Consider the following 26,992-nt stretch of genomic DNA (forward strand, 5'->3'; position numbering starts at 1 on the left):
ATCTTAAAATCACCTCATCACCCACCTGTGATACCTTCTCATCCAATCCTAGTCCCCAGAATCTGATCTAAACTCTGAGCTGATGACAATCAACTTTTTTACATTCCACAATTGTTTGCTGCGACCAGCTCTCATCTGCTGGAACCTGGTGTTCATCAGGTCCTGTCAAACTTGTGGTCCCCGACACAGCAGAGCTCTGTTATGGACAAGGAAAGCTTCCTCCTTCCCAGTGTCTGTGTCCTCCTTCTTCTCAAAAGAGTTAGCAACCAATGAACAGTGAGTGATGGCAGAGAATGCAGCTTGCAGTGGACATCATCAGTAGCAGGCTCTGTCTTGTCAACAGATAGTTTCCATGTCCTGTTTTACACTGCACTAACCCAACAGTCCATTTCCACCCATCTCCCACCTCCCCTGTGTTTAGTCCCAGCACATTAAACATAACAGCATTGCCTTTGAGAATCAGGGAATCAAATCCATGTTGTTTAAGAGATATTGATATCCCATTTTGGTTTTGGATAAAGATCGCACAGAATCCATTGAAATTGTATTAGCATTCTTCCAAAATGGTTCATCAAAAAGAAATTTTGGGATTGACAAAGCTGGTTCAATCAATGGCTGAGATCTCCCAACAACTTGGCATGTATGACATTGCTTTAAGAATTAAACCATGATTCTATGCAATCCTTTCAACAAAAGTGCAGGTTCTCAGTTCCTCCCATCTCTGTTCTTCCGTCCCCTTGGAAATTATAGTTTTTCTGGATATATGAGGCTCCCACAATACCTTTCAGGAGCTTAATTTCCAAATCATACTTGCACCCATTTTCTACCCTGCCAGCATTGGAAACGTTAACCCAATCAATGATATGGTGAGGTTCCCCAGGATCCGAATTCAAACAATGTTTTTCTTAACATGTATCTCGTCTTGAAGAGAGACAGCATAATTTTAAAATTTGCAGTTAATGTAAACTTGAAAGTATTGTGGTTAATGCAAACAGTAGTTAGACTTCAAGAATGAACAGAATTATTATGATTATGTTGGGAGGAATGCTCAACTAATCCAGCTTTTTACTCCATGAGTCACACTATTAATAAAAATATTTTGATTCAACCATTAATGTTGTCAACTATCTCCCCTTTGAACTGTTACCCAGAACTAGAGACTTTCAAAAGGCTTCGTTCATGAATTCAAAATAATCTGCTATTGTAAAATAAAAGTCACTGTTAAAAAAGTGACCAAACTGTTTGTTAATGTGTAAACTATAATTAATAATTTAAACGAAATCCCATTTTAATCCTGAAATAAATATACCAGGCTGGTGACAGCCATAAACCAATGGAAAGTCCTGCAAATAAGCTTCAGTTTGCAGGAAGTGAAGCTCATTTCAAGACTTTGGCATGTGGTCACTGTTCAGCTTCTCAGGGTTTAAGAGTAGTCAAAACCCCGAGATCTGGGAATTTGATCAAATTTTTGAACACTTAAGCAAGAGAGGTAGAAGGATAATTGTAACCTTATTGCAACTTTTGAGGCTAGTTTTATGAAAATAGAAATCAAGTCCAGAAAGGGTTGCTAGGGAATTATCGGCAGAGGGTGTCATGATCCCTTTTAAGCAATTTTGAAAGTTTTCCAGCAATTAATGGTGATAAACCCAATCTCTTCTCTTCCTAAAAGCTTTGCTAGGTTACTTTGCAAAAGTGCTTGACTCAGTATAATCAGCAGGTGGATCAAAACATTATTCTTAAAAATTGTTGACCTCAATTCCAAGGAGCCACATAGGTTCCCTTCAAATTTATTGGAAAGCCATTTTTAATCAAGAAAGTGTAAAAACAGTTACACTTCTTCCAAAGTTTCACATAATCCATAAATATAGGTATTTGTGAGAAGTTATTTGGCAATAACGTTTACTGAAGAGAAGGGAGAAGTGATACATTTCGGTAGTGTAGATATTAACCCAAAATTTGGTGATTTAGTCAGAATAAATCGAAATTGACAAAAGACATATGTAGTGTGCTCTAATAAAAAGTTAATGATCAGGTGGTGACATAATGATTGGGAAGGTCAGTCGTTTTAATGTTTCTGTGTCTGTAAGAATATGTGTTTTGATTAAGTCCTGTAGCTCACCAGTAAAACTCTAAACTCTCTCAGTAGCTCTTAAAGGTTGGAGTCCTGTTTTGAAACATGGTGAGATAATGTGACTATTTATCAGCTAAACAGTGAGTTCCTGATTGTTGAATTGTGTTGTATGAACAGTTCATTGGATGATATAAAGGTGGCAACAATGTCGGCAAGCCTGCTAAGGTCAAAGTTGGTTCAAACCAACAAATAATTTTCTTTCCAAGGAAAACAGGGCAAGTCTTCATGGTCAGTTGATCTAACCAACAGAATGGATGATATGGTTTGCGATGTTTGCCAGTGGTCAAACTGATCATTTACTGGAGACTGGCAAAGTCAAACACAAAGCTTTATCTGTCTGGAAAAAGTATATAAGAAATCTTGCTTCAGAGCAATAGTTAGCTAGCTCAGCAGGCTGTCCGATCAGCAGCTGGCGGTTGAGACGGAAAGAACTGATCACCTGTTTTGCTCTAATCCACAGTCAAGTTCACATAAACCTGTTCACTTGTCATTGTCAGAACTGGATGGATATTTTGCAGTGTACTTTAATCAAGAAAACTGGACATATCCAGTTGCTAAAACTGCTTTGGTTTCTTCATATCCAGAGTAAACCCAACAGACCAAACAAAAGTTGTAACATAAGCCGGCAGTAGGAAGATTAAGTAAAGGTAATACAAACTCTAAAGCAGATAGACCTGAAATATATGTGCACGTAACGTTTAATGTTTAAAAATGTGTTGCTGGAAAAGCGTAGCAGATCAGGCAGCATCAAAGGAACAGGAGAATCGACGTTTCGGGCTTATGCTACGTCAATTCTCCTGTTCCTTTGATGATGCCTGATCTGCTGCGCTTTTCCAGCAACACATTTTTAAGCTCTGATCTCCAGCATCTGCAGTCCTCACTTTCGCCTGGTAACATTTAATGTGACAGGACAGGTTGAGACAGTGATTAAAATGTATGTGCGATATATAGGTTTTATCAAGACATTGAATGGAATTTAACTTGACCTCATGGCTGAAAGGCTTATGACAACTCGAGAAGTTTACAGTTTAGAAGTTGACCATAAAATCTATTTGTTTCCGTTAGCTCTTTGCGAAATTATTCAAAACAAAAATTCTATTGCCCTAGTCTCTCCATTTTCCTCAATTTTGTTCTGTTTTAAATATTCTTCAGCTTAAATCATACAATGAAGTCATTAGCCTTAACTAATTCTTGTACTAAAGCTTTTCATGCTTCTCTACAACACAAAAATTTCTAGTCTCTCTTCTCACTAATTTTGCAACAATTTTCAATTGGTGACTGCTTGTTGCTAATGTCTAAAGCAGAATACATGCCCTTCCTTTATTACTTGATCAAAACCTTCATTTGCAAAACTTCTATTTAATCTTTTGCCTCTATGGAAATAATTCTCTACTCTTAATAACCTTGATTAATCTAGATAGGACATACTCTGCAACTATGTGGGACACACGAAACTGCACAAAACTGCACTAACTGGGCTAATTTGGCTTTGTACTAATGTACCTTTTGTGACTTTACCCTTGTACTTTATTTACCTATTTACAGAACGGTTTTAATGGCTTTATCGATCTGTACTCACCCATTCAAGAATGTTAAGGCTCATTACATACTTGACAGCAATTTCTTTTCTCTCAATGCCTCTATTTCTACAAGGCAATGTTTCAAAACCCGGAACTAGTTGCCTGAATTAATTGAACTGTACTTATACATTACCCTCGATCAATTTTCTTTTGTTTCCTGTTCTGCTGACCTAGATCAGTGATCTTCACCGTGATTTCACTTAGGAGTCACATATACTGTATTACTGGCATAAATGCTGTTCGTGTACTTGATTATCAATAAGGTGTGGAACCAAATGTGTTAAGAGAAAACTGAATTCATTTGCTTCAGATATTTTCTACAAGTTGTTTATAAAATAAATGAAAAATGACAAGATGAATATCTTAGTTCGTAAAAGCTGATGACAAGTTCCATAAGGTTCATTAATTTTGAGAAAAATATTGCCCGTCATAAGTAGTTTTATTGAGAACATACAGGGCATCATCTTCAATTGAATGTAAATGGATAAGCAGCAGCTGTGGATCAACACCCTGTAACAATCCATTTGCCTTTCCACTGAATCAGTCTCCAAGTTGCTTATCTCTGTCTCTGAAGACAGATACAAGTAATATTTAAGCTCTTGTGTATTAGTGTAAACATTAAATAAGCCAAACCTTCCATCCTCATAAGTGTCAGAAACCAGATTTTTGACCAAAGATTTGCATTCCAACTTTGTAAACGTCCTGACACACTGGTCACTGTGAGGGTTGTCCAGGAGTTTTGAACCTTATGGTGAGCAAAAGCCTTTTTCTCTGTGAATGTCTCTAACCCATGGTGAGGGACTGACACTTTTCATGGTTCAATGCCTGAAGTAGTTACCTAGGAAATTTCAGACACAAAAACTTCTGGGTAACTACACAACTGAACCTCCAGTCAAGCACACTGAAGCACTAAACCCGATCCCCTGACTACCTCTTTGAGTACATTCCAATTCCCCCCAAATATTTCTATCAATGCTTGACTGGACCACCTGAACACCCAGCTATGCCCTCATCTAACCTGAATCAACTAATCTCCCCTGAACCACATGACTAAACCCCAAAACCTAATCTATACCCAATCCTTCAGCTAATCCCAATCTGACATTCCAAGCCATCTCAATCATACTGTACATCCCAACATACCAACATTCATTCACTCATTCACTAACATTCAATCTTTAGACTTTCTACACAGCAGCTAGTGCCCTCAGAAGTGAACATGCTCTGCCTGCCTTGCAACCCTGCTGTGCTTTTACCAGCTCTACACTTTATAGACTTCACAGCCAGATTAGGTCACGAGGTACCCACTTTGACTCTTATGTGAAGAATTCTCATGCGTTCTTTTGGTGGGTTTACTCTTGGTGTGTGGTGGGTTCGGCAGTTTTATATGAATGAGGTGAAATGTAAAATATACTTTTTAACAGGCAATAATCCCCCTTAATAGGCAACTTACCGCTGCTTAGTGACAAATTAACCTTGACACCCAGAGCTCAGTTATAAGGTGCAGCTCCTGAGACTGGGATAGACCTTGCTGGAATTCTTGTCAGATTTCCTACCATAGTAAAGGTTTGTTTATTTTCTAACTATTCCAATCAATACATGGAAAATCTTGTGCTTGGATTTTGAGAATGATGTCCCAATGCATCCTTCGATTTGTGGCCTTTTTTAATGTCTCGGATGATTCATAAGGACACAGCCTATTAATCTTTGAAATCCTACTTTTGATTACTGGGCACTTTGAAACTGCTGCTTTTTTAAAAAAAAATTAAGTCTCAGGGTAAAGCTACTTCTTCCTTTTTCATTTTTGACTAACTTTACAAGCAATGTGTTCTGTATTGTCTGTCAGGTTTTCACTACCATTCAGTAAACTGGAATTAAAGGAAACTCAATGTCAGTCTCTAGCTAGTGACCATGATCTGCATTCAAATTCAGTACTTGGACCACATGCCACAACCAATTTTAATAGCTAACTTCCAAAGCCAGAAGATTTATTGTGTGTTGCTATCAGTGTGCCCATCTGTCTCTTTATGGGAAAGATTGTACCAGCTCCATATCTCATATACAAATCTGATCAAATTTTACAGACTTAATTCAAAACTTCCTCTCACCGCAGGTTGAAGTGCAATCCTTTTATAGCCAGGCATTTGGGGTTTGTTCTGAATTGCCAACATTAGGAATAGATGTAAACCAACGAGTGTCAGAATATGCATCAACTGCAATTCAAAGGAAAATTCTAAGGTGGCTTAAAGATACATCTTAATGCTGACTTACATTGTTAATTTCATGACCTGTTAAAATAGACATTGAAGTCTGAATGTAATGAGACTTTATTGGGGCAGACAGTGAATATTGGTTCGATAATATTAAACTAAAAACAGGAAGTGCTGAAAATAGCCAATCACTCCTATGGAGAGAAAAACATCTAAATTTTAATGTGATAAATCTTCAGATAAATTTTAGATTTCAACTCATACATCATGTGACAAATCAGGTGAAGGTTGCAGTTTTGGACAACAGATGCAGCAATTCAGTTATAAAATTACAAAACACTTAATGCACACTTTTAAACATAGGAGTGTTGTTTAAGCTCATGTTTCTGAGAAGGTTAATTTTCATGTTACATTCGCATCTGTGGTTGGAGATAAGGAGTTCTATTAAAGCTTTCAAAGGGAGTAGATGTATCTGTACAACTCCTTTGGGCCACCGGAATCATCTCTGACCAAATGTTATTGCTATCATGCAATAACTTACTTGTATTCCAGACAGGCCAGAATAAGTCAAGAAGTGCTCTGATTGCAAGTCAAGCAATAAATGTGGAGTGATGTTATAATTGAACTCACTTACTTAAATTTAAGCTTTTCTTCATAAACAGCATGAACAATAAACCTTAGTAAAGATCACACAGCAACAGGTTATAGTCCAACAGGTTTAATTGGAAGCACTAGATTTTGGAGCTTCTTCATCAGGTGATGAAGGAGCAGCGCTCCGAAAGCTAGTGCTTCCAACTAAACCTGTTGGACTATAACCTGGTGTTGTGTGATTTTTAACTTTGTACACCCCAGTCCAACACCAGCATCTCCAAATAATAAACCTTATGCCCTTCTTTGAGCTAGCAGACTTGTTTTGGTCAATGGTAGCTTTAGGATAAATTGTCTCAGACACCTTTAACTTTCCCTTAGCAAATCAGCTGACTGGTTAATACCTAACATAGGTTATCCTCTTAATTTTATTAACTCTGATACTAAAAATGTATGTTGGGCTTTTCCTCCAGAATTGTTTTGCATGTAGCAAATCACCAGTCAGCTCAATCAAAACAAGTTGCTATCTAATTACAAGTCTGAATTCTCCAAATTTGGCTTAAATTAATAGATCAACCCACAAACATGCAAATAAATGTTGTTAGCAAGCCTGAGACAAGATAGAGTAAACTATTGTCCATGGTCTAGGTGTAAAACATCTTCAATCCTTGTCTCATTAATATTCCCCAAGAGCACTAGCAAACCTCCCCCCAAGGATACTGGTGCCCCTCAGGTTCAGGTGTAGACCATCCTGTTTATAGAGGTCCCACCGTCCCCAGAAAGAACCCCAGTTATCCAAAAGCCGGAATCCCTCCCTCCTGCACCATCCCTGTAGCCACGCATTTAAGTGTTGTCTTTCCCTATTCCTCGAATCTCTATCACGTGGCACGGGTAACAAACCAGAGGCAACAACTCTGTTTGTTCTAACTCCAAGCTTCCAACCTAGCTCCCTGAAAGCCTGTCTAACATCCTCTGCACTCCTCCTACCTATGTCGTTGGTGCCCATGTGGACCACGACTTCGGGTTGCTCCCCCTCCCCCTCCAGGACCCGGAAAACACGATCAGAGACGTCACGTACCCTTGCACCTGGGAGGCAACATACCAAACGTGAGTCTCTCTCGTTCCCACAACACCGCCTATCTGTGCTCCTAACTATCGAGTCCCCAATTACTACTGCTCTGCTCTTCTTCACCCTTCCCTTCTGAGTAACGGGGACAGGCTCCGTGCCAGAGAGCTGAGCCCCGTTACTTACCCCTGGTAAGTCATCCCCCCCACAAGTATCCAAAACGGTATACTTGTTTTTGAGGGGGACGGCCGCAGGGGGTCCCTGCACTGGCTGCTTCCTCCCAGTCCCCCTCACTGTAACCCATCTATCTGCCATCTTTGGAGTTACTACTTCCCTATAACTCTGATCTATGACCCCCTCTGCCTCCCGAATGATCCGAAGTTCATCCAACTCCAGCTCCAGTTCCCTAACACGGTCTTGGAGGAGCTGGAGATGGGTGCACTTTCTGCAAGTGTAATCGGCAGGGACGTCGATTGGGTATGGCTAGTACTCTACATGTTTGAATAACCAAAAGGTTATGTTTCTTGATACCATCTGCCAGTCTTTGAGCATATGGTTTACTTACCTCGAATTAGAATCCCTACAGTATGAAAATAGGCCCGTCAGCCCAACAAATCCACACTGACCCTCCGAAGAGTAACCCACTCAGACCCCTTCCCCTACTGCTCTACAGTCTAATACACCTAACCCATTCCTGAACACTATGGACAGTCTTAGCTTAGCCAATCTAACTAACCTGCACATCTTTGGAACATGGGAAGAAACCAGAGCACCCAGAGGAAACCCACGCAGACACGGACAGTATGTGCAAACTCCCCACAGTCAATTGCCCGGGTCCCTAGCACTGCGAAGCAACAGTTCTAACCACTGAGCTACCATGCTGCCCCTTTAAGAAGTGGAAACAATGAGCCTTCGTTACAATGAACGGGCACTATTGGGATGTGAACCCAGGATCTCAAGTTTACTGGGCAGGCGCTTTCACCAACTATGCCATAGCGCCCCCATCACACCAGCACTAAATCCTTCTGTCTTATTATGTCAATGTCATTTATCTTTTACATTGGTAATTCTTGCAAACTAATAAGTGCACTACAAAAAGCTTTGACAATATGTGCCTTTTTTCACAATAGACAAACTTGCATTTCTGTCCTTTAAATAGTTGCTGAATTAAATGTAAGATAGACCAAAAATATGAACTATATTTCTGTCTCCACAGATGCTACCAGACCTGTGAAGATTTCTGGTATCCAATGTTTTTACTTATGGGTTTTCTTCCACTTCTCCAGCTATTTCCTTCCTCATTGTAACTTTTAAAATCTCATGTAAGACTGGGACCTAGGTTACAATGCTGATATGGTAATTGCATTGTTGGAAAAGCAGTCCAAAGATCTGGAATAATAATTCAACTAATGTGAGATAAATTCCCATCAGTTTGCTTACAAGACTGGACACAAAATGTTTGTAACGTTGTAAGTGATCACACTTCTTTCACTTGTCCCCTAATATATTGTTCTTGCCTCAGTATCAGTTTTTGTTTGGTTCTGATCATGGGGAATGCCTTTAGTGTAAAGGCACTGTGCAAATTCACATTGTCATTGTTCTGATCCATCTTCAGTCCTTCAGCTGATCCTAATGAAGGACATTCCTCCAAAATGCTACCGTAGTCTGTTTCGTTTCTCAAATGTTGGACATGTTCAACATTTTTTTATTCTTACAATTGTATACTTTTTTACTGTTCCTGCCTCTACTGTATTGTTCTAATTTCCCAAATGTATTTCTTTACTTAAGGATTCATTAACATGGCAGGCAAAGAAAAGAATTCCTGCCAATTTTGGTTTGATATTCCACTCCAAAATCACTTGCAGCTGAATATGCATGGGCAGTTGAGAATTTCTAAAGTGGTCCACAATAATCAAGTGCATTTATTCACAGAGGTGGCACGGTGGCTCAGTGGTTAGCACCGCTGCCGGCGTCAATTCCAGCCTTCAGCGAGTGTCTGTGTGGAGTTTGCATGTTTTACCCGTGTCTGCGTGGGTTTCCTCTGGGTGCTCCAGTTTCCTCCCATTCCAGCCTTCAGCGAGTGTCTGTGTGGAGTTTGCATGTTTTACCCATGTCTGCATGGGTTTCCTCTGGGTGCTCCAGTTTCCTCCCACTGTCCAAAGATGTGCAGGTTAGGTCAATTGCCTATTATGTTAGGTGCATTTGTTAGAGGGAATGGGTCTGGGTAAGTTACTCTTTGGAGGGTTGTGTGGGCTTGTTGGGCCGAAGGGCCTGTTTCCACATTGTAGGGAATCTAATCTAAAGAAAACTGCCTGAACTAGATTTATGCATGAATTGGAGATGCCAGTGCTGGACTGTGATGTACAAAGTTAAAAATCACACAACAGCAAGTTATAGTCCAACAGGTTTAATTGGAAGCACACTAGCTTTCGGAGCGACGCTTCTTCATCAGTTGGTTGTGGACAGCCTGATGAAGGAACGTCGCTCCGAAAGCTAGTGTGCTTCCAATTAAACCTATTGGACTATAACCTGGTGTTGTGTGATTTTTTACTTTAGATTTATGCAGTTACTTTAAAGCAAATATGAATCAGGGAAAGAATATCAAAATGTAACCCATGAACATGTTTGTCTTCATGTTCCCCATCAATTTCCCTTCCGTCACATCAGGTGCTGAGCAAGCTGCAGTAAAATAAGTACAAAATTGGTTGTTGGCCCACCACCGGTGACCGCAACCATCCTCTCACCATACCCATTCCACATTCAAAATGGAGAAACATGAGAAACCTAGGTTGAAATCTTGTCTTTATTTAATTGAGAAAGTTAAGTTTAACGTGGTCCACATAAGACCTGTCATCCTGGAAACCACTTAATTTACATATGTGATTGGGTTATCATTGCAAATTATATTCATGTTGTGTATTGGGATGAGTAGATGATGTTTTGCGGAGAGGAGATTGGGAGGAAGATGTCAGTGTCTGTGTAAGGAGTTTTTTTTCTCTGTGTGCATCGTGGTGCAAAGAGGTGTAGTGTGTCTGCAAGATGGATTGTATATGAATGTATATTTGTGATGTATGGAGATACATTATGGACCAGACCAGACCCCTCAGAAACATTTCAATGTAGCCCAGGCCCTAACTTCTCTAGTTGTTTTGAGCAGGTGTAGAGTGGATATTCCAGAAGTGATGCAGCTGGTGAAAACCTTTCGGTTTTAAACAGAATATTGAATGAAACATAAATAAAAGAGAGCTGAATACAGAATAACTTAACCCATCCAAAAACCCAACTTAATAATGTTGTTCCAAATTCCTGCAACAATTCCCTAACACTATAGGCAATTTAGCATAGCCTTTGGACTTTACCTTTGGACTGTAGGACGAAGCCCATGCAGACACAGGGAGAATGTGCAAACCCCACACAGACGTCATCCAAGGCTGAATCAAACCTGGGACCCTGGTGCTGTGAAGCAGCGCTAACCATTGAGCCACCATGCCACAAAGATGTTGCCAGGGTTGGAGGATTTGAGCTATAGGGAGAGGCTGAACAGGCAGGAGCTGTTTTCCCTGGAGCGTCAGAGGCTGAGGGGTGATCTTACAGAGGTTTACAAAATTATGAGGGGCATGGATAGGGTAAATAGGCAAAGTCTTTTCACTGGGGTCAGGGAGTTCAGAACTAGAGGGCATAGGTTTAGGGTGAGAGGGGAAAGATATAAAAGAGACCTACTGGGCAACATTTTCACACAGAGGGTGGTACGTGTACGGAATGAGCTGCCAGAGGAAGTGGTGGAGGCTGGAGGCATTTGGATGGGTATATGAATAGGAAGGGTTTGGAGGGATATGGGCCAGGTGCTGGAAGGTGGGACAAGATTGGGTTGGGATATCTGGTCGGCATGGACGAGTTGAACCGAAGAGTCTGTTTCCATGCTGTACATCTCTATGACTCTATGATTCTATGATTCCTATAAATACCCATTGGCAAAAAAGGTAAAATCGAACACAGGGTCTTACAGGAGAGAGAGAGGGCAGAGAGATTCAGCATGGAACACCTTCTTCCGTGGAGCTGTTTCTTTTGGATTCCCAGCTAACAACTGACCAGCAGCTTTGAACAGCCAGACTACTAAAAACCAAACCAAATGATACCAGGGAAAAGCTGAGCTGGGAGAACTGGCCACTCCCCTTTCATTGTACAAGTGTGTTTTTTTTTTAACTTAAGACCTTCTTCAAGGAGATAAAAGTAGACAAAATGGAATCTCTGCCTTAGCCCTCTGAAACAAACCCAAGAACAACCTAACCTTGTTAAAGGAGCAGCATTGTCACAGGGAGGTGATGGCCTAGTGCTACTTTCATTGGACTGTTAATCCAGAGACCCAGATAATGTTCTGAGAACCAATGTTCCGTGTTTGAATCCCACTATGGCAGATGATGGAATTTGAATTCAATAAAAAAATTGAATTAAGAGTCAAATGATGATCCTGAATCCATGTCAATCGTCGGAAAAATCCATTTGGTTTACAAATGTCCTTTAGGGAAGGAAACTGCCATCCTTACCTGGTCTGGCCTACATGTGACTCCAGACCGAAAGCAGTATGGTTGACTCTTACCTGCCCCTCTGGGCAATTAGGGATGGGCAAAAAATGCTGTCCTAGCCAAAGAGACCCTCATCCTATGAACAAATAAAGAAAAAAAAAGTGAGTCAATAGTTTGAGGGATGGATGGGTGGATTTAGTGGAGCTATGTGGAACTTGAATGGTGAAGAGATTTTTCAGTTAAATAGTACAAAATGGATGGAATTGAATGAAAGGAGATGTGGTAAATTAAAGAGAAAGGACAAGGCAAAACACAGTAGGGTGGCAATATGGGTAAAGAGGAAACTGCCATCCTTACCTGGTCTGGCCTACATGTGACTCCAGACCCAAAGCAGTATGGTTGACTCTTACCTGCCCCTCTGGGCAATTAGGGATGGGCAAAAAATGCTGTCCTAGCCAAAGAGACTTAGGGATGGGCAAAAAATGCTGTCCTAGCCAAAGAGACCCTCATCCTATGAACAAATAAAGAAAGAAAAGTGAGTCAATAGTTTGAGGGATGGATGGGTGGATTTAGTGGAGCTATGCGGAACTTGAATGGTGAAGAGATTTTTTCAGTTAAATAGTACAAAATGGATGGAATTGAATGAAAGGAGATGTGGTAAATTAAAGAGAAAGGACAAGGCAAAACACAGTAGGGTGGCAATATGGGTAAAGAGAATTGGCAAGAAGGGATAGAGCATAAAAACCTGAAAGTGCAGCAGTAGATAAGGCCAGAGTTTGCAAATGTGTAAAACAACACTATGAAAGGCTCTGTATGTGAATGTACTCAGCATCAGTATTCTGGATAAATTGAATTAATTGATATGACAAATATTGATACAAATGTGTGACTTGATAAACTGCTTGATAATTCAAAAGTAAATGAAGCCAGGAAATGATGCTTGCTGTGTGGAGGTATGTAGCTTTGTTAATTAAGGATGACATTAACATAGCACTGAAGTTTATCTCAGCTTAGAAGCTAAAAATGTAAATTCTGACTGGATAGAGACAACAAAAAAAGAATTAGAATTAGGTTTCATTAGAATTAAATTTTATTATCACATGTACTCACGTACAGAAGTACAGGAGTACAGTGAAAAGTATAAAAAGTTGCACTCATCCAAATTAAAAAAAAACAATCATCTAAGATACAAAAAAAACCCCAAAGTAACCATATAAGGTATAAAAACTGAAGGTAGAAAATAACTTGTGGGTTTAATGATAGGTCTGACAGAAGCTGGCCTATGAGTGATACTAATCTTGAGTAATAATAATCTTCAAATAGATTGGATGAATTAGACTGGCAAAGGTAATAATTGGAGGTAAGTTCATACTTGGGACAATTTCATAGAGCTGTTCATTCAGGGAGCAGGTTCTTTTACGTTCAATGATGCACAGTGTGAATAGAATAATTAGTAACATAGCAAAGAAGCCTCTCAGCAACAATAACAATAAAATTATAAAATGTCAATTTGATTGTGAGATGTGAGGCTGTAAGACTAGTGTCATAAATGAAAGGAAAGGCCATTATAAATGAATGAAGGCTGTGTAGCCGAAGGTAAATGGGAAAATAGGTTAAAAGGTTGGAAAGTAGAGAAGCAGGGGCAGATACTTAAGGAGATTTTCATAACTTTAAGTAAAAATATATCCCTTTAAGAAAGAAATATTCTATGAGAAGGATAGACCAACATGGCTAACTAAGGAATTAATGACAGGACATGTGCTGGAAATGAACAAAGACTAACTAAAATCTAGTGAGCTGGGAGATTTAGAATATGAGAGGAAGCTAGTTGGAAAGAGATAAAAAGCAAATAGTAAGACTGTCTGTAAATTTTTTAAAAGGAACAATGTGCTGAATGATACTTTTCTGAGCCAATTGTCAGTTTGGTCAGGTATTTTGGGATTTTCTAGTCACAAGGCTCAGTGAGATTTCTCACCATATTTTAATAAACTGACCTCATTAATTATCTATCCCTCCAAAGTGGTTTCTCCATCATCCAGTTCCAGCCCCATTTTACCGCGTGCTATTCCTGGAAGAACTCATGGAAAAACTTCAGGATTCCTGAAGAAGGACTTATGCCCGAAACGTCGATTCTCCTCTCTTTTGATGCTGCCTGACCTGCTGCGCTTTTCCAGCAACACATTTTTAAGCTCTGATCTCCAGCATCTGCAGACCTCACTTTCTCCTATCCGCTTAACAGTACCACTGTTTGTGGTACTGCGCCATATTTAAAAGGCTGCTGTGCAGCTGGACTGGCATTCTGAGACTGTCCTACTCAGTCAAGGATATTCAGTTGAAAATATTGGAGAAGAAAGTGTGGTACCATGATTCTTATCCGGGGATCTGGAGGTGATGTATGAGATGGTCCAAAGAACGTTGTGCTATCTTCCTGGGGGACCTACAGAGGAAGCTAAAAGATCAGACACTGGCATACTGATCTGAGGTCACCACTCAAAGTCTGGGACTGCCACAGTGTTAAGGGTTTAGATGGAGAAGAATTTGTTAAGTGGGTACAAGAACATTTTCTGATTCAGTATGTGGATGTACCTACTAGAGAAGGTTCAAAACTTAACCTACTCTTGGGAAATAAGGCAGGGCAGGTGACTGAGGTGTCAGTGGTGAGCACTTTGGGGCCAGCAACCATAATTCTATTAGATTTAAAATAGTGATGGAAAACAGCAACCATAATTCTATTAGATTTAAAATAGTGATGGAAAAGGATAGACCAGATCTACAAGTTGAATTTCTAAATTGGAGAAAGGTCAATTTTGACGGTATTAGGCAAGAACTTTCAAAAGTCGATTGTGGGCAGATGCTCGCAGGTAAAGGGATGGCTGGAAAATGGGAAGCCTTCAGAAATGAGATAATGGAATCCAGAGGATGTATATTCCTGTTAGGATGAAAGGAAAGGCTGGTAGGTATAGGGAATGCTGGATGACTAAAAAAATCGAGGGTTTGGTTAAGAAAAGGAAACATATGTAAGGTATAGGCAGGATAGGTTGAGTGAATCTTTAGAAGAGTATAAAGGCAGTAGGAGTATACTTAAGAGGAAAATCAGGAGGGCAAAAAGGGGAAATGAAATAGCTTTGGTAAATAGGGTTAAGGAGAATTCAAAGGGTTTTTACAACTACATTAAGGACAAAAGGATAACTAGAGAGAGAATAGGGTCCCTCAAAGATCAGCAAGGCGGCCTTTGTGTGAATTCACTGAAAATGGGGGAGACACTAAATGAGTATTTTGCATCAGTGTTTACTATGGAAAAGGAAATGGAAGATATAGAATGTAGGGAAGTAGATGGTGACATCTTGCAAAATGTCCATATTACAGAGGAAGAAGTGCTGAATGTCTTGAAACACATAAAGGTTAATAAATTCCCAGGACCTGATCAGGTGTACCCTAGAATTGTGTGGGAAGCTAGGGGAGTGATTGCTGGGCCTCTTGCTGAGATATTTATGTCATCGATAGTCACAGGTGAGGTGCCGGAAGACTGGAGGTTGGCAAACGTGGTGCCATTCTTTAAGAAGGATAGTAAGGACAAGCCAGGGAACTATAGATCACTGAGCCTGATGTCGGTGGTGGGCAAGTTTTTGAAGGGAATCCTGAGGCACAGGATGTACATGTATTTGGAAAGGCAAGGACTGATTAGGGATAGTCAACATGGCTTTGTGCATGGGAAATCATGTCTCACAAACTTGATTGAGTTTTTTGAAAAAGTAATAAAGAGGATTGATGAGGGCACAGCAGTAGATGTGATCAAGTGGACTTCAGTAAGGCATTCAACCGTGACCAGTGGAGTACCACAAGGATCAGTGCTGGGTCCTCTACTTTTTGTCATTTACATAAATGATTTGGATGCAAGCATAAGAGTTAGTAAGTTTGCAGATGACACCAAAATTGGAGATGTAGTGGATAGCAAAGAAGGTTACCTTCAATTACAACAGGATCTTGATCAAATGGGCCAATGGGCCGAGAAGTGGCAGATGAAGTTTAATTTAGATAAATGGGAGGTGTTGCATTTTGGGAAAGTAAATCTTAGCAGGACTTATACACTTAATGGTAAGGTCCTGGAGAGTGTTGATGAAAGATGTTGTGAAACTTGAAAGGGTTCAGAAAAGATTTACAAGGATGTTGCCAGGGTTGGAAGATTTAAGCTATAGGGAGAGGCTGAACAGGCTGGGGCTGTTTTCCCTGGAGAGTCGGAGGCTGAGGAGTGACTTTATAGGGGTTTACAAAATTATGAGGGGCATGGATAGAATAAATAGACAGAGTCTTTTCCCTGGTATCGGGGAGTCTAGAACTAGAGGGCATAGGTTTAGGGTGAGAGGGGAAAGACATAAAAGGGACCTAAGGGGCAATGTTTTCACACAGAGGGTGGTACGTGTATGGAATGAACTGCCTGAGGAAGTAGTAGAGGCTGGTACAATTGCAACATTTAAAAGGCATCTGGATGGGTATATGAATAGGAAGGGTTGTGAGCGATATGTGCCGGGTGCTGGCAGGTGGGACTAGGTTGGGTTGGGATATCTGGTCGGCATGGACGGGTTGGACCGAACGGTCTGTTTCCATGCTGTACATCTCTATGACTCTGTGACTCTAAGTCTATGCTATCTCTACAGTCCAGAAGAATGACTGGCAGACCCACAAGAAAGCCAATTACCTTTTTCACTCCACCAACACAAGTGCTATGTTGTCCTTTCTACTCTGTCATACTCACTCAATATCTGCTGTTGCACCCACCCCCTGTCAAAGAGTCTACTCAACCATTCTCAGGATTGCCTTCAGTGTCTCTCCTCAGTTGCTGTCTTTCCCTCTGAACCACTCTACATCATTATCCCGTATGACATCAGTGCTGCCTCCTCAATCATCTGGGACATTTCACCAGCACTAACAGCCACACCATTCACTTTGATTTAGCTCAGTCTCTCCCTTAGGTAGACAAGCAGGAGGCTGAAAGGACGCAGCACGCCAGGCAGCATCAGGAGATGGAGAAGTCAACAATTTGGTTGTAACCCTTCACCCCCTTACTCTCATTCCCAGCACAGGACAGCCCAAAATAGGGTGCTTGCGACATATTAACTATTTGTACATGGGGTAGGCAGTGAAATTAATGTAACATGAATCGTGCCTTGAGATGCTGTTTTGTACTGAGCAACATGGAGTCACTTTGCAGCCAGCAGTGAACTGTGACTTCTTTGTTGAAAATACTCAGCACAAGGCAAATCAGGACAAGAAGTAAATACTTGATGGTGAGGTCCTGGGGAATGTTTCAGAACAAATAGACCTTGAAGTGCAGGTTCATTGTTCTATGAATGTAGATATGATAGTGAAGAAGGCAGTTAGTATGCTTGTCTTTATTGGTCAGTGCATTGAGCATAGGATTGGGCAGTCATGTTGCACTTGTACAGGACATTAGTTAACCCATTTTTGGAATATTGCATTCAATTCTGGTCTCCCTGCTATAGGGAGAATGTAGTGTAACTTGAAAGGATTCAGAAAAGATTTACAAGGAATTTGCCAGGGTTAAAGGGTTTGAGCTTTAGGCAGAGGCTAAGTAGACTGGAACTGTGTTTTTGCAATGTCAGAGGCTCAGGGGTGAACTTATCGAAGTTTATAAAATCATTAGGGGCATGGACAGGATTAATAGCCAAGGTCTTTTCCCAGGATAGAGGAGTCCAAAACTAGAGGGCATAGGTTTAAGGTGGGAGAGGATAGATTAAATAAAATCTAAGGGACAACCTTAGAGGTGGTGTGTGTATGGAATAAACTGCCCAGAGAAGTGGTGGAGGTTGGTACAATAACAATAGTTAAAAGGCATCTGGAAGGTATATGAATAGGAAGGGATAAGAGGGATATGGGCCAAATTCTGGCAAATAGGAATAGATTAATTTAGGATTTCTGGTCAGCGGGGTGTGTTGGACTGAAGGTTCTGTTTCCGTACTGTACATCTCTATCTACTTTCTCTCTGGAATTAATAAGATAGGAAGACACAGATGAATGAGATATGTAATCAAATAAGGCATTAATAAGTAATCGTCCTCTTTAATAGGCGAATCATAGTGCCGCAGTGTGAATCTCACCTCTCATTCTTGTAACTTGCTTCAAAGATCAGATGAGTTTCTCTTGATGTGGAGATAGGCCTTGCAGAAAATCTTGCACAAACCCACCACGTTGCTCTCCATAGCCTATGTAATTCAAGCAATGTAAGATTGACATCACTCTGCATTGCAAACCGCTTAGATTTCAAAGTTACACTATTTATTATGCATTTGTACAGAATACTGCTATAAATGGTAACCATTCCTATGTCAGCCTTTAACCATGAGGTAAGGATTAATCTATCTTTTTTGCATATTCATGTCAATTCAATTATCAAAGACTCTAATGTTCTGTTTCATGTAGTGGTCTAATGAAGCCTGATTTAATTTAGTGTAGTATAATCTATTCTTCTAGAATATTCTAACTCCACTCACACTGTGCAATTTAGGCTTAATGATGTTCAACTCAATGACATCACCACAATATTGCTCCAGTGTCCTGAAGTTTTTTCACAATACTGTCAAAAGTGTTTTGGAATGTTGCTGCAATTCATTTTTAAGGTAATACATGATCTGCATTGGTGGTGGAAGGATTGAATGTTTCAAGATGTTTGTGGAGTGCCAATAAACAAATCACCTACTCCTGTGGATGGTATTGATTTTCTTGCGCGTTGTTCGAACAACATTTATTTAGAGAGTTGTAAAGTGTCACACTCCTCTAACTTGTGCCTTATAGCTTACAGACAAGCTTTGGAGAGTCTGTTTCTGACTTGTTGTGGTCTATAATGAAATCTAAGACATTGCTGATAAAGTTACCATGATAGCAGTGCATGGTATTGACTGTCATTCTTTGCCCTGTTGGATATGGACATTATATGGCATTTGTAGGGCCATAATGTTGCTTGCCATTCATCAGGCTAGACCTGGATGATATGTGCTGCATTTGGGTGTGAACTACTTCATTCTCTGAGGAATTGTGAATGGAACTGAATGTTTTACAATCATTATTGAACATTCCCACTTCTGATGTTATGATAAGTTCATGGTGATGCACCTGAAGATGACGAGACTTAGAAAACTGTCTTGAAGAATTGTTGCAATGATACCTGAGACTTGAGATGATTTACTTCCAACAAAGCACAGCCAATTTCCCCAGTGCTTGGTGTGAACCAGCTAGTGAAGAAATTTCTCTTAGTCCCCACTGACTTAAATTTTACTCAGACTTTTGGTGATCCATTCAGTCAATTGCTGCCTTAATATCAAGACAGGGTGAAAGTGAAGATTGCAGATGCTGGAGATCAGAGTCAAAAAATGTGGCACTGGAAAAGCACAGCCAGTCAGGCAGCATCCAAGGAGCAGAAGAGTCGACATTTTAAGCATAAGCTCATCCTGATGAAGTGCGTATGCTCAAAACATTGAATCTCCTGCTCCTCAGAAGCTCCTTGACCGGCTGTCCTTTTCCAGCACCACACTTTTTGATCTTAATATCAAGGCAGCTGTTTTCACCTCAGATTCCAATGTAGTTATTTTGTTCACATTTGGATCAAGGCCTCAATGAAATAAAGATCTAAAGTAGTCATCAGTCTCAAAGCAGCTGTGGAGAGTGAAATGGAGTTAATGATTTGAGTCCAGTATGGCTTTTCCTCAGAACTGAAAGGAGCTGAGAAATGGACATTTTATGCTGTTGACAGAGGGATTGGGAGGTGCAAATGAAACAGATTGTGTAGGGCTGCAGATCAAAAGACAAAAGGAGTTATAATTATGGTAAAGACTGGATAGAGATGGGAAATGCCTGCACTAATTGTTGTTTTTATTTAATGGTAGGATAAAGAAACACTTTTCATAGATATTGTAACCCTTGCAATCTCAGAATATCCCAAAGTGCTTTACAATCAATGATGCACTTTTGGATTGTCTGTTGTAATGCAGGAAATAATGTAAACCAATTTGCACAGCAAGATCCCACAAGGAAACAATATGTTTGCCAAGACACGAGGACAACACCTTTGCTTTTCATTGAATAATGGAATCTTCTCTATCCTGCTTATAAATCAGACAGTGATTTGATTTAACTCCGTCTTATTTAAAGGCTGTTGTCTCTGAATGCTACTGTGCATTCAGAGACAACAGCGTAGCAATTTAGTGTCAGCCTAAATTATGGGCTCAAGTCATAAGGAAAGTGTGCTATCACTGGTCTGCCATTGACATTGATGAAATAATCAAAGGTAAATGAAACTGTACAGCTTGGTACAGTTTATTTAGGAGATTTCATTGTAACAATATGAGGTAGACAGGTCATTGATTTAGATGGTACTTATGCATTCTAAAAATATTAATTCAGAATATGACACTGCACCTGCTGTCATACTCAGATAAAATATGTGCATCATTTTTCAAGCTGTTTGGTGACTTGAGCATCGCCTTTCTTTTTGCAGAATGAGTAACAGCCATTATAATTCCAGGCCAGATGCAAATCTTTAATTACGAGTGCACTCACAGCAAAGCAGCAACACATAAGTGAAATTAATCAGGTTCCACCCAGCTAATAAACACATTAAGGCATTTGGAACTGTGGAGATGATGAAGTGGAAGTGATCAGGATCCAGAAAAGCCATCTGTGGTATCCAGTTTAACATCATAACAACACACGGCAATCAATGTTCAGAAAATAAGTCTACATGACAAAAAAGAATCGTTAAGTAAACTTCTTTTCATTAAGGCAGTTTATCACTTGATCTCCAAACCACAAGTACACAAATTGATGAGCTTCAGTCTGATTTTGCTTTCAGGTACCTGGGCCTCTCCTCCTGATGTTAATCTAGATGAAGAGAAAGTAGATGGAAATAAACAAAATAAAACAAAACATTATGTTGCTGTCCTAACTCACATTTCTATCTTGGTTTAGACTCATGTTGGTTCACGGAGAAATTACTTTTTTTTTTCTGGTTAAGATTTCATTAAAAGTCAAAGCCTGAATTTAAGCAGGCAGAATGGAAGTCAAGGGCTAAAGGAGGGAAATGGGCATTGAAGATGATTAAAGTGGTGGCCACATGATACTTGCAGTGTTCCAAATTGTTCACGCCCAGCAATTTAACTCTCGATTGTGGGGATGGTTCTTGCTCCAGGGAACTACAAGATTTATCAACATCGAAAGGTCATGGTTCAATTATGTACAGTAGTGCCTCGACTTACGAACTTAATCCATTCCGGGACCCGGTTCGCGAACCGAAAAGTTCGCAAACTGAATCAATTTTTCCCATTGTTTGGACAGCATAATAATGTGCTTGGATATAGTAACGAACGCTGTTCACAGCGCACGTGCCAAAGACGAACTGAATGAGATCACGCGGGGCCCGAGAGCTTTTGTGTTCAACAAGCGCATAGCAAAGCAGAACAATGAAACCACGTGGTCGCACACGGGCTTTTTGCATTCATACCTTCGGTCGTACCTTGAATTTCATATGTACATTGAAGCAAAATTTTACATACAATCCTGTTCCTAAACCGATTTGTTCGTGAACGGGGTCGTTCGTATGTCGAGACACTACTGCACTTTGAAACTAGACATGATTTTAAAGACAAAATAGGGCAAATTGTCCTTTGCATCAGAACAAGTGGTGAAAGGATTGAGAGGTCTTCCTAAACCCAGAAAAACAATTAAAAATAGTCAAAACTTGCTGCAACAGGAGGATTTTGGATGGACTCCCTTATGCTTAGAAAAAAAGTGGACTCACATACAATTTACATGCTTGACCTATTTTTCCATAAAACTTTGAATCAGGACCCTCGACCAATATTAGTCTTCAGAACTCCTATTTACATTCTCCCCTTTGCTTTCCTAAAGCAAAATGCTGAAAATCAGAGATAAAGGCCGAAATGCGGGAAATGTTCAATTCAAATTAAAGATTTTTGATTTGAAACATTAAGTCTGTTGCTCTCCCCACAGATGCTGTTCAACATGATGGGTATTTCCAGCATTTCCACTTAGCAATAAAAAGCAAACTGTTGTAGGCCTTCTGATGATTCTATTCAATGGACTTGACCCTATATTCTCTCAGGGCTAGGTTTGAAGATAGAGGGGGGTCATAAAAATCTGGTAGGCAGCCTACCCATTGGGAAGGATGGACTACCTTTTCAGATAGGGATGGTAGTTTCACCTTTATTGAAGCTGCTCCAGTATTAAATTGAGGTAGAGTAGTCATAGGAATTGTAGGTGTGCTTCCCCTTGACATCCGTACTAGGAGATGACAAACTCTCTTTTGATTATTTCTCCAGGTTTATTGAATTATCTCTGGCTGTTGCTTCTAATAAATCTTAATTGGAATCTTTTACAACCTATTCTATATAATCACCATCCTCCATTTGAAACATTTAAATCTAAACTGTCAATTCATCTAAATTGTTTACCTCTTAAAATTAAGCCTCAATGGGCCTAGTAACATTTTCTTAATCTTCTGATGTTCTGAAGGAGGCCCTGAAGCTTTAGCAACTAGGAAGCAACATAGCTATTCAAAACTCGATGGGATTGCATAAATGTGGCACTTTGTCATTGTTGTACCTGAAGTTTAACAAATCCTTGTTATACTTGCATTGGATCCAGGAATCTCTTAAGCTTCAATTGTTGCAGCTGCATTGCTTTCAGAGACAGAGCCTCCAGTCACTTTCGCAATGCAATGCAATGACCTAGATTTTGTCCTGATGTGATTATCATCTGAGTTTGTCCTTGACTTGTCCATGCATTTCCTCTCAAAATACTTTTACATGTGCAACACAAATGTTCTATTGCTATAGGTCGATGAAGTCTTCCCTTCATCCATCTTACCTTAAGGATCTCTGTGACCATTCTTTAAATGAGTGGAAACTGGCCAAATCCACCAGACGACAATGGACTCCAAAGTATCAAAAAGATTTATAGGAACTGTCATGGTGATGTTCTGGACCTGTATACATAAATGACAATCTTACCAGTGAGCATTCTTAGTGCAAACATTCATTTAACATAAAAGTGTAGGTGTTAGCATGTTTTTCTCATATGTCCTCCCAGTGGAAAAGACTCTCCATTAGACGTCCAATTTCACAAAATGGTCTTTTTCAGCTGCATCAACTTCTATCCATGCCATAAACTGACTTTGTGCCCTTTCCAACACAAAATGCTTGAACCCATTGTTGTTTCTCTGGTCTATGCACACCTTTCCTACACTCGGTGAATCTGTCCAATCAGGTTTCTACCTCTATCACAGTAAATTGGAAGTAATCAGTCACAATGACACCATCTCTGACAGTGATAATGGCAAATAACCCTGCTTTGTCTTGCTTGACCTACCTGTTGTTTTTGGCATGAATGGCCACACCATCCTTTCCTAATATCTCTCCTCCACTGCCCAGCTCTATGGGATAGCATGTATCTGATTCCACTTGTACTTTTCTGATTATAAACTGAGTATCTCCAGCAATGTTTTAAACATTTGCTCTTCAGGACAATCTCCTAAAAATGATGCACTAGAAACGTTGACTCACCCAAACTTTGCAACACTTAAATGAAATCTAAAAGCAAATCCTGACAACCACTCACCTCTGTGCTTGCTGAGTTACATTGACCACTGGGCAAGCAGTGAATCAATTATAAAATTCATATCCTTTATTTTAAATTCCTTCATGTCTTCACATCTCCCAATCATTTAAGCTAATCAAGACCCATATTTATATTTATATTATTATAAAGATTATTCTAGAGATAAGGTCCTAAGGCACCTAAAGAGGTCATCACCAACACTAAAGCCATGAATATCAACAGAGGTGAAATTACCTCTGATTTAGACAAAGCTGAAAAAATGTTGCTGGAAAAGCGCAGCAGGTCAGGCAGCATCCAAGGAACAGGAGAATCGACATTTCAGGCATGTGCCCTTCTTCAGGAAGGCCCTCAGAAAGGCTTCCTGAAGAAGGGCTCATGCCCGAAACGTCGATTCTCCTGCTCATTGGATGCTGCCTGACCTGCTGCACTTTTCCAGCAACACTTTTTCAGCTCTGATCTCCAGCACCTGCAGTCCTCACTTTCTCCTATTTGATTTAGACAAGTTGAGTGAATGGACAAATGCATAGCAATGAAATATAGTGTTGCTGTATATGAAGTTATCCACTTTGGGAGCAAAAACAAAAAGCTGGATTATAATCAAAATGGCAATACATTGGAAGAGTGGGAGGTGCAATAAGCCGTGGGTGTCCTTATGCAATAGTTGTTGAAAGTAAGAACTTGGATGCAATAGGCAGTGAAGAAGGCAAATAGTGCATTGGCCTTCATAGCAAGGAGATTCAAGAACAAGAACATATATAAATATGAAGATTATTCATGAGATAAAGTCCTAAGGCACCTAAAGAGATCATCACCAACGCTAAAGCCATGAATATCAACGGAGGTGAAATTACCTTTGATTTAGACAAGTTGAGCGAATAGAAAAATGTGTAGCAATGAAATATTATGTTGTTAAATGAACTTCTTACTTAACAACACTATATTTCATTGCTATGCATTTGTCCATTCACTCAACTTGTCTAAATCAAAGGTAATTTCACCTCTGTTAATTTTCATCCCTCGAGCATTGGTGATTATCTCTTTTGGTGCCTTATGGCCTTATGTCTAGAATAATCTCCCTAAACTGATCAGTTTGCTACCTCTTTTTCCTCCTGTGAGACACTCCTTCAAGCCTACTTCTTTCCCAAGCTTATTGTCTATTATGCTAAAATCTGGCATAGTGCCAAACTTTGACAATGCTCCTATAAAGCACAATTGAACATGTCACTACACTAAAGGACTTATATAAATGCTATATTGTTGTATTTAAACACTTCTATAGACTTGCTCCATCTGTTTCTAAATCTATTTTGAGTCTTAAAACACAATTTTCTATTCATCCAACTCACATCTTTTACCACACCATTGTTGGATATTCCTTTAGATGGTAAACCCCTCATTTTCATGGAAACTTTTCCTAAACCCTTTCAATCCTGCAACTTCCTCCCTGCCTTTCAGAATTTTAATAACTCATTATTATAAAAAAAAGCTTTTGAGCACCCAGTCTAACATTCAGCTTTGATGTGTCTTCATTTTATTCCTGACATTGTCTTTGTGAATTGCATTAGATATTTTCCATTTGAAGTACCTACATCAATGTAGTTTGTTGCAACAATGAAGAAAAATGAAAAAGAAATTGCCTGCTGTTAAACCCTTCATTCAATTTAGTCCTATTACCATATACTACTATTAGTGTGCAGGTAAATCATTGCCCAACATTTCTCATGTCAACCAGGCCAACATGTCTACTTGGAGCTTGCTAGAGATTCAGCATTATTATAGCATTACAGTGACTGCTGTAAGTTCACCAGTTCTTCAAAACTTGTCTCATATTGTAAAATCCTTTATACTATGTTCAGACACCCAACTTCCTGAGGATGAACATGCCCCCAGCAAATGTCTGCTCAGTTTGTATGTTCATTCATCAGGGTTACCCAAGATATTTCATGAAACTCTATCACAACAAGCTGATGTCAATCACTTTTGTTGCTGAAACTCATTGTAGAAGTGGCACACCATAACAACAAGAGTAGGTATATAAAGGACATAAGCCTTTGGAACAGGATATAAAGATGGAAAATGGAAAATAGTAAAAGGCACATAGACCATTTAGTCCTTTGACCATCCTTTGCTTCACCATTCTTTGATTTACTTTGATTTCATTTGATTTGATTTAATTTGATTTGTTATTGTCACATGTACCCAGATGAAGTAAAAAGTATTATTTTGCATGTTAACCAGACAAAATGTATCTTACGTGAATACATCAGAGTAATAGAACAGGATGCAGAATATAGTGTTACAGCTACAGAGAAGATGCAGATAAAGATCAAACCCAGTACATGAAAAGTCCGTTCATAAGTCTGATAACAGCGGGGAAGAAGCTGTTGAATCTGTTGGTATGTGCTTTCAAATTTTTATGTTTTCTGCCGTGATGGATTAGAATGGAAGGGAGTATAACTGGGGTGGGAGGGGTTTTGTGTGTATCGGCTGCTTTCCTGAGGCAGCAGGAAGTGTACAGGAAGTCATTGGAAGGAAGGCTGGTTTTTGTGATGGACTGGACTACTTTTACAACTCTCTAATTTCTTGTGGTCTTTGACAGAGCAGTTGCCATACCAAACTGGGATGCATCCAGATAGGATGTTTTCTATGGTGCATAAATCAAAATTGGTAACAGTCCTTGTGGACATGGCAAATTGCCTGAGCCTCCTGAGGAAGAAGAGGCATTGGTGTGCTTTCTTGCCTGTATTGTTAAATTCAATACAGTCATGCTGATTGTTCTACTCAGTACCTTTTTCCCACTGTCAATCCATATTCTTTGACCCCTTTAGCTCTCAGAACCATATTTAACCTTTTCTTGAAAACATTCAACATTTTAGATTCAGCCGCTTTCTGTGGCAGAGAATTCCACAGCTCATCACTTGTTCTAGGTGTAGCAATGTCTCCTTATCTCTGTCCTAAATGACCTACCCTGTATCCATAGATTTTGGCCCCTGGTTCTGGACTCCCCAGCTATTGGAAACATTCTTCCAGCACTTACCTTGTCCATTAATCCTGTTAGAATTTTATACTTTTCTGTGAGACTCCCAATTAATCTTCTAATACCAATTAATTTAGTACAAAAATGATCCAGTCTCTCTTTGTCTGTCAGTCCTGCCATCCCAGGTAAATCTTTGTTGAGTTCCCTCCATTGCCAGAACATCCTACTTTACGTAAGGAGACAAAACTGCACACAATACTGCGGGTGTGGC

This window comes from Chiloscyllium plagiosum, chromosome 4, assembly GCF_004010195.1.
Source record: "Chiloscyllium plagiosum isolate BGI_BamShark_2017 chromosome 4, ASM401019v2, whole genome shotgun sequence".
NCBI lineage: Eukaryota > Metazoa > Chordata > Chondrichthyes > Orectolobiformes > Hemiscylliidae > Chiloscyllium > Chiloscyllium plagiosum.